Genomic DNA, 9976 nt, shown 5'->3' with positions numbered 1-9976 from the left:
TTTCTGTGGAAATAAATTTAAAAAAAAACACAAATGTTGACTGTTAGCTGTTAACAAAATGTCATTTCTTCAGAAACAGTACAAAGACCCATAAATTGTTTTGCACTTATTCACCCAGCATTTGCCATACCTGTCACTAAAACCTCCAAAACAAAACACAAAAACATCTCAGAAATTCCTTGCAGAGTAATTTCTTTTCTTATTTACGTATGTAAATTAATATACTTTATTTAATGTGAAAATAGTCTATGTGACACTATCATTGCTATGTAATCCTGCCTGCACTGGAGTAAAACAATAGTTTAAGCATAGATTGAGTTACCAAACAGCACACGAGGCTAAGATCACAGTATTCATCTTGCCGCTGAAGTGGTATACACCAACTGAATTTTAGGATCTTTAAAATACTGCAGCAACAACCAACATTCCATTAGCTGTATTCTCTCTCTAGATAGGCAAGTCACAGGTCTTCTATTTAAATTCAGAGAAGATTCAGAGAACCCCAAGGCAGACCAAGTATCTAACTGAAGAACCCAGAGACAAAATTAGAGTGGCAAGTTTTTCAAACTTACTAACCACCTCAACTTCAAGAAAATTTTAGAAGACAGTATCTTTCTCTCCTGTTCTGTTATAAAGAAAAAAAAAAAAAAAAAAAGTAATTTCTATGTCCAATGTTGTCCACAGTGTACCAATAAAAGTATGGAATGTTGTGTCCTTTCAATAAGTTTCCTTCTATGTGACATGAATATAAAATTGTTATCTCCAAGGAGTGTATATTTTTACATCCAAAAAAAAAAAAAATTATAAAAAAAGAACATTTGAAAAACAAAACAATATCATTTTGCATTCAAAAGTAATATTGTTTTACTCTTTTTTTACTTTTTTTTTTCCCAGAAAGTTGCAATTGCCTTCATAAAAATGATCTGACTGGTATTGTTCATACCAGCATCTCACCCAGCTGCTGTTCCATTCTGTCATACTACTTTGCAGATATCTGTGTGGTCTGCAAGACCTGGTGTGAACTTTCTGAAATATATAGCTAATTTTATCCACAGCATGATAAGATAACAGAAATGATAGATACTACCAGTTTGTATCATGGATAGATATCATGGTAGATAGATAGCACTGCTGAAAATGCTATATACAAAGCTGTGAGCACACAGATACAGATGGTAAAGCATCAAGGGAAAAATGGCCTTCTAGTTGAAAAGGAACAGTTTCAATCCATTGTACACCATCCTGGGGACAATATCTAGCATTTTTCAGACCCCTCAAGCAGTTTTCCTACCTAGTCTAAAGGTATAAATAAACTGACATGATAAACGAATTCAAAAGTAATTATTCTTTCCGGTGAGCACACAACTGCACAAAATATTTTGAAATACTTTTCAACTGTCTGAAAGCTTGATGATCTCTGTAAACTAATAGTGGTCACTAAAGCATTAATAGTCACTACAGGAGAAAAAAGCTCTACACATTCATCACCTTACGTTGACCTATTTCTTACATACTATAAGAGTTTACAAAATATGAGATTATTTTCCTAATTAATAATTCACAGAAGTAATTTCTGTAGCCTCCAGAAGCATGTCCTGAAACCACATGAATTACAAAGAAGCATGAACTGAAACCACCACTGAAACCACAGCAGTTGTAATTGCCAGTTACATCATTTATAAGACAGACGTTATTGTGCTAAAACATGGTTAAAGCTGAAAAAGCTGGAATCTTAAATTAAAGGTTTGAACCACAGGCCATAATCTCATGAGTTCCTTAAAGCAGCATTCTCTTGCCATGCTGTAAGTAGAAGCAGTTCTGCATCTCTTGCTCTTGCTCCACTCATTTCCTCTCCTTTTTCTCTCATTTCATCTTGTTCCTTTCATTTCCACTTCTTTTTACACTCCCATTTTTGTGACTAGATACTGAAATGATACATGTGAAAGGTAAATTATTTTCTGTTGCCTATTTAACTGAAGTCCAAAAAATATATGTAAAAATAAAATAAAATAAATAAAATAAAATACAATACAATACAATACAATACAATAAAATGTGTAACTTACTCACCCTGAGTTCAAATAAACTATTAAGATATTCTACCAAAGCTAATCATAACTTGTTTCTGTTTCAATTACTTGAAAAATAGAGGCTGTAGGAAATAAAGTATAAAAATCTAAAAATCAAGATGAATGACTTGCAGACCCATCAATAATATTCAGCTCAACCCAATCCTTGTTCCTCTTTAATTTCTGGACCGTGATCACTCCCAATATGTGTTTATCTAAATAGGCCAACTATAGACACCAATGGTGCACTCGAATGAGTTTTAAACACCAAAAAATAGCATGCTAATTGCATTTCATCCTATCGTGTCTTGTACATCACTAATGTTCTTAAACTAATATAAAATCTATATAAAATACATTAATTATATAAACTTCAGCTTTTAGAGTACATTATAGCACTCAGCAGATTACTTGTTAAAATCTATGTGAGTTTTCATTTGGCTTTTACAGGAAATAGAGGAACAAGCCACTAGATGTTCTGTATCAGTCAATACCAAAAGCTGTTATTTTAATTCATTAGTACATTTTGCTTTTCTGTGAATTAAACCATAAATAATGTCACTTTGAGTTATTTTGTCCTAAGCAACCTTTTAAGTGGTGAACATTTCCCTTCTTAAAATTTTCATACCATCTAAAGAAACACTGTTTCATATTGTATTAGCTTTTGGACAGAAAGACCTTGGCCATACAGGTTAGCAACAGTATTTACTTGTGTAAATTGCTTTACAGAGGTGCCTGCTAAACATTAATAGCTCCTTTTTTTTTTTTTTTTCTTAGCTGACTTACACAAGACTGTGAAACAACATCAGATTGAATCAGCATGCTAATACCAGACATTTCTGGGCTCTCAGTAAATATAAGATTCACAAAGGAATTTAAAAGGCATCTAATCCTATATTTGGTACAATTTCTAGTGACACAAATTCAGTATAAATTCGTACAGGAATGCCAAATCTGTGTTCTATTATTTATAACTTATTGCTGCAGCAACTAGATAAATTCACCTACCAAAATTAATTTTCTTATTATTTATAATATTAAGGACAGCAAAATGATCTTAACATATTCACTGGTATTTCATGATATTAATTTTCAGACAGATTCACATATATACACAATTTTAAAAGTTTGCTATTATGATGATTTTCCTTCCTTCCATCTTTCCTTCTTTCCTTCCACTGACTCACTCATATATATCCAAGTGAAAAGAGAGGATTACTTTATTTCATGTCTTTCAACACAACAGAATGTTGATACTCTACCCATTTTTCTAGGAACATCTTCAAAACTGTGTTTCATTACAAACAAGCGTTACAACAAATATCTGGAGATGAGGACTTGTCATCAGTCTTTCAAGTAGCAAAAGAAACAAATAGTACAGAACACAGACCAGATAACTTCTTGAGCCAGTGCTACCATAGACAGTTGCCCATTTAACAAATAAAAGAATCAAGATAACACTTTGTTTAAACTTGATTTCACAATAAAATATGCACTCTTTAAATACCAGTTCCTGTAAAGTGTCTGAAATCAGGTACGTAAATATTGAGAATCTAGTACCTTTGAAAATCCTTACATCCACATTCTTGCAAATACAAACATTAAGTTTTTTCTGAATTTCTATTGTTGATGTATACATGCGTTTTATATTTTAATCACTAACCCTTCATTTGACAAGCTGTCCAAACTTTTCAAATGCCTTGTTATATCTTTGGGCCTGGGAGATACAATGTTCACAAAGATAGAAAAAATACCATAGAATCCATGAGACTGCTGAAGAGAGAAGAAAAAAAAAAAAAAGTGGAGGTGGCTTTTCAAAGGCCAGATACTGCCTACCACTCTTCTGCCACTACCCACCATCCCTTCCCTCCATATTGCAGCAGTATTGCAGCTCTGTTTGTGGTTTCTTCCAACCTACCCTGCCTCAGACACTGCCAGTGAAGTTCAGCTACTTATAAGGGAGAATGGGAGCAAGAGGAGATATGAAAAAAGAGAGAACATGCAAAGAGCAGAGTGAGTATTTCAGTTTGTTTTTTTTCTGTAAAGTGCTTCCACATGCTCTGGCAACCACGCGCCATACACACCATGCACACCAGAAGGATTAGGTTTTAAAAGTGGAAATGAAAAATGTAACATAATGTTTTTGATGGAGGAGTTAAATTCCTGGCTACAACTCAAACAATTTTATTTATGTTTCTTGCCACAAAGATCTTGTAGGATTTCATCTATTGGGGGGGGGGGGGGGGGGGCACGAATTCTACATATATCAATCAAACCATTACAATAAAAACTTGTGTGTGTACTTTCATTATACATGGATTCACAGAAGAGCTTGGTCATCTAAGATTCTGAGTAGCTCCTGAACACAGGATCTTCGCCTGAAGATCAAAAATTTTAGTAGTTCCTAATTCTTTTTAAGTTATAACTTTTTGTTATTTATGTTATGTTATTTGTTGTTATTGTTTCAAATTATCTACAAAAAGTCAAGAAACAAAACAAAAAAATGGCTCTTTTTTCACTATTTCTTATTTGATAATTACTGAATGTAATTTGAACACAGTCTGCTAAAAGCCTTTAAATTCCTACTGTATGTATAACTCTGATCATTTCCAGATTCTGCTTAGTGAACCAACAACCAGAGCAGTAACAAATGAGAGTCTTAGAAGGCAAGAAACTCAACTGCCTGATTTCCCTAAGTAATGCAAAACTTGCAGACTGAATATTAAAATGCCTGGAAATTGGAAAAGAGCGATATATTAAAGGGCAAAAGGCTAACACAGAAGTACATTACTAAGAAAGATGAGCAAAAATGTTTAAAGCTCCATGTAAAAATAGAACCCTTTTCATTAATGAATCTCATGTTAATTATATTTTTTTATATTTAAATGACTATTAAAACCAATTCCACAAGCAGTCATTTCCAGTAAATGGTTTAGCTTACTTCTACATAAAATGAATCAGCAGTTAATATTGTGGAGTCCTTCTCTGAAAGTTATAAGTAAAATTGCTTAGCTTGTATTGTGAACATTTTTATCAGTATTGAATATTTTCATGGAGAAATTTAAAATCCTTGAACAGAATGGGTAGACTTAGAAACCTGTGTGTATGTCAGAGAGTGGGGAAAGTGTTGCAGAAGAGCCTTAAAAGTAGCATTGAAGCAGCAGTACTATAGATCTTACCCTGCACTGATCTTACCCTCACAGAGTCTGACTCCTGCAGTTAGTGATGATTTGCTCTTTTGCAGACACAGCTGGATGCTGAACATGGCAAATGGCATAATCTGAGCTCCTTTCAGTTCTCACATGCCTGGACTCCTCTGGAGCTGAGCCAGGCACTCAGTGTAAATCACACACATCTGTGTAGAGCAATCCCGCTGGAGTCCTGTTATTGAAAAAGAAATACGATATTTTACCTACTCTGCCATAAGTCTTTACTGCTGCAGAATCAGAATCCTATAAGCAGCTTGATATGAATATTGCCAGAAACTTCCTGAAAAACAACAGAAGTATTTCAGTGGTTAAATAACACTGTTTTTACCTTAATAAAATGAAATGGGGAAATTAAATGGAGATGTATTTCTGAGGAATAAGGAAAAATTGAGTGCTCTTTTTTTCCAAGACATAAGGCATTTTTACTTGTTTCTTTATGCTTTGTAAAGCACTACTGGTCATTGCCTGCCAAAAAAGAACCGTGTGTATACACATCCACAGCTTCAGCAGCTCCTCACAACAGGACTGAAATTACGACTTTACCTTTTAACTACGATATGGATTCTGTTCATGTGAGAAAAGCAATGTGAAGTTTACCCAGAGAGATGCCAGATGCTTTTCAAGTAACCCTGACTTCAGTTCCACACAAACAGACAGTATATCTCCCATGAAGGACATTTCTTTGGCTATAGCTGCCAAGGGACTTCACCCTTTGTTGGTGAGGACACTGTCATCTCCTGCCCACAGGTTGCCCTCAGCTCATAGCTCGCTGTTCCCTATGGAGCAGCTAAGTCTGGCTGCTTCCTGACTGAGCAAACAGCCTTTCTCCTGAAGCTTTGAGCTTAGCTCTACCCCGTGCTGGAGAGTGGCACACTGCTGAGCAACAGCAAATACAAATTACTTCTTCCATAGACCAAACATTTTCTACTCATTGACACTGTCATAAAAATGTAGATTCATATAATCATAGAATGGTTTGTGTTGGAAGATACCTTAAAAACCATCTAGTTCCAACATCCCTGCCATGGGCAGAGACATATTCCACTAGACCAGGTTGCTCAAAGCCTATGTTGTGTTTATGTGGCAAGGTTTTGGTAGTGGGGGGCTGCAGGGATGGCCTCTGTGAGAAGAACCCAGAAGCTGTCCCATGTTACATAAGGGCCAGGTTCAGCTGGCTCCAAAGGGACCCACGGCTGGCCAGAGCCAAGCCAGGAAGGAACACTGGTTGGGCCTTTGTGAGAGCAGATTTAAGAAAGGGAAAAAATCCTTCTGCACAACAGCTGCTGGGAGAGGGGAGTGAGAACCAGCCCTGCAGACCCCCAGGTCAGTGCAGAAGGAGGGCAGAAGGTACAAACTGACTTCCCTTCGTGAGTTTCTGAAAAGTACAGCATCCTGTGGATTCCCCTGCACCACTCAGGGAGATGAGGTAGATGTTGAGAAGGTGTTTTAGTTTGTTTTCTTTGTTTCTCACTTTTTTGGCTTGTTAGTAATAGGTAATAGATTTTTCTAATCTCCCTATGCTTAAATCTGTTTCCCTGTGATGATAAATGTTTCCCTTTGAGGAGGGGGAGTGAGAGAGCAGTTGTGAGGGAGCTCAGATGCCCAGCTGGGTAGAACCACCACAGCTGGGATATGAGTGTGTGATAAATAACATAGTTGAGCAATGCTAGCAGGTAAGAAATTGTAAGATGCAAATTTCTCTGAATTCAGGCTGCTACTTGTAGTAAGCATCAGGTTGTGAGTGTCACACAAGATTCGCCTTAGCTTTGAGTTTTCTGGCTCAGAAATATGCTTGCAGCTTAGTGGATAACAGTCTGATGCTTTCATGTTTCTTTGTAGAAATGGGTATTCATGTAAAAGCTGAGGTCTTAGTGGTATGTTTTTTGGAAATTAAAGGAGGAGAAAGTACACTTAGTGGAAAAAGTATATTTCTGGCAAGTTCAGTTATGTCAAATTCAGTTTACCACATCATACTTTTTTTGCACAGTACTGTGAACCTATAAGTACTATACATGTAAATCCAATTTAAATTTAAATATATTTCCCTGTGTGAGGAAGGCAGGGATGTCTAGAAATGGATTACATTGCTCTGATGGAAGACTGCTGTTCCTTCTGCGGGTTAAAGTCACAGGATATTAATGTTAATTCATAGCACTGATATAAATTCTCTCCAGAATTTACATCAAAGAAGAAAAGAAGAGGTGTGCATAGTGTGGTCTTTCTGCTTAATACCTTTTTTTTTTTTTCTTCTGTTCTTCCAAGTACCTGTTCCATCCTTAACCTGCATCATCCCTTCCTCTGTGGGGGGAAGCAGTTTGTGCAGCAGAAAATAATGCTGTCTGGATATTTTTTGTATCAACATTTAATATGCACTACAAAGGTGATATTTAGTCAAATTCTCTTTTATTAAAAAAAAAAAAAAAGTATTTCTCTCTTTCTCACTTTCTTTCTCTCTTCCTTCCTTCCTTCCTTCCTTCCTTGCTTCCTTCATGATACCAGTTCTGAAATAGTTCAACATAATCCATATCTTTATTTCCAGCCCAAAACTTTGGATCTAAACACAATGAAAAATTTAATTCAGGATCTCAACCTGGATTTGAATTCTTTGTTTATAATAGGTTTACCTGTCCAATGAGAAGCAAAACAAAATGTAATTTTATCTCTCTTCCTCCAAGTGAACTGACATTTTAAATTAGAGTTGAGAATCTTAGCTGACCTTGACTCTTCATTTATGCATATACCAAGCTTCTTTCTGGAAATGCTAAAATATATTTTATTAAAATTATTTTTCCATCAGTGTGAGATTCAATAAAATTATTTAACTAGCATTAGGTTCACTTCTGAACTGTTAAATGGATCATTTATATTACTCTGTTAACTATTTAATTTCATGTATATAGGTTGGAATCAATTAATAATGCTTAGCTCCTCTGGAGTCCTTCACAGACTGCCTCATCTTTAATTCAAAAATTATCATGAATTTTTTTTTTGCTTTTGAAATTGCCACTGCTAATGATTTCTTTCTAGGATGAACATTGAATGTTTTTTGCTCAGCTCGCTAATAATCCGATGAGATGTTACTTCATTACAGGAAGCACCATAGTTTTCTTCACTAGCTTCTTATGCAAACATTTCTCAGAAGTTCAAATGCTCAGCAAATTAATTCACAAATTCTCCCTGATTCACTATTTCGTTCAATCTTGCAGAGAGTTCTGATGGGGTTTAGAAGCAAGATATTCTTAAAGGCTACATGATATGTCATCTAGCGTCAACACTAATCATTTTCCATTAATTTACATTTTTAAGCATTATTTTTATTAAAAAATCCAGTGATTAACATTTTTTCTTTCTCCAAAGAAAAGCTTGAACTCTGCTGTCCTGCCATAGAGTCTTCATATGGTGGGAAGATACAATTAACACACCAATTCTCTTCAACTGAATTAATAATCTCAATTATTAATGTTTATTATTATTATTATTATTACTATTATTATTATTATTATTATTATCTGTGTTCTGTGATTTCCTAAATAGTGAAAATCTACTTTAACCTTCTAAAATGACCTTGGATAGAAATGAAGTGCCTTCTTGTAGCAAAGGTGAAGACTAGGATGTCTGTACATTAAATAGTGTATTTAGATGATATGGATAAGGATCCCATGACAGTTATAACTCATAAAATTCTAAAGTTAATGAGAAGAGGCAATCCAACCAATTCAATTCCTATAATATTGCTAATAGCCTTAACAAAATATTTTACAAAAAAAAAAAACAGCCATTTTAATTGATATTTTGAGCTACTTTGAATTAAGTATTGTTAACAAATTTTTAAACAATTATAATTGATATATATATTTATTTAATAGTATAATAAAACTAATTTGAATACAAAATTTTAGTTAATAAAATAATTAACTCAATTATAGCACTTTAATTGGGGTAACTGGATTTACAGTAAAAAATAACAGAACTGTATTAAAGCAATTGTTTACACAAGACATGAGAAAAAACTCTTTCCTTTTTTTCATTTGTGTAAAAACTGTTTATAAGTATAATGTGGTCCTGCTCTTAGTTTTAATTTGTTCAGATTGCATTTGTTAAATGGAAAAAATAAAAAAGAAATGTAGCCCTGATTAGAAGCTTATGAGTGTGAGATGTCTCAGTGAATTCCTGTTGTGTGGTTATCTGCTGTAGAACATTGCTGGGAACTGGACATGTTTGCCCCATGCCTGCAGGACATTCTCCCACTGTTGGCTGACAACACTGAAGGATTTACGTAAAACAGCACATATAGAAAAAACACTGAGATTTTCTTGCTTTTATGCTCTTTCTTCTTTTCATGCCTATTTTTTCTTTCTCATTTCCATTCTACGTGTTAAAGTTGAAGTGTTTGTCTTGCTCCTGTCTCTGAGCATTTTAAACTTCACAGTGTCGTAAACATTGCAACCAAGGGCTGTGCTCAGTCCTTACAACCCCAGCCACTTCTTCCATACTCACTAGTAAAATGTCCACCAAAGCACCTCAGCTTCAGCTTGTCTGCTACCCGTATTAGGAAGTTGTCATTATTTCAGAAACACACTCCAGAACACCAAAAATCTCCCAGATTTCTTCCACTCAGCTATACTAAACTTGTAGCAAGCATGAGAGTGGATGAAACCCCACTGTGCAATCATGAGGTATCATCTACTGTCTTTCTTC

The 9976-nt window shown here is 34.9% G+C and overlaps 1 long non-coding RNA gene across 1 annotated transcript; it reads right to left on the bottom strand.

Moving 5' to 3' along the window:
- Positions 1-895: 895 nt before the first annotated feature.
- Positions 896-3980, bottom strand: LOC308186194. The gene is made up of 3 exons (XR_013943959.1): positions 3927-3980; positions 3733-3842; positions 896-1925 (listed from the first exon to the last, which is right to left on the bottom strand). It is a non-coding gene; the product is annotated as an uncharacterized lncRNA (long non-coding RNA).
- Between the last annotated feature and the right edge of the window lie 5996 nt (positions 3981-9976).

Source organism: Anser brachyrhynchus, assembly GCF_964034855.1.
Source record: "Anser brachyrhynchus genome assembly, chromosome: Z".
Taxonomy (NCBI): domain Eukaryota; kingdom Metazoa; phylum Chordata; class Aves; order Anseriformes; family Anatidae; genus Anser; species Anser brachyrhynchus.
The sequence above is the reverse complement of the archived record's forward strand: the minus strand, read 5'-3'. Positions and strand labels throughout refer to the sequence as shown.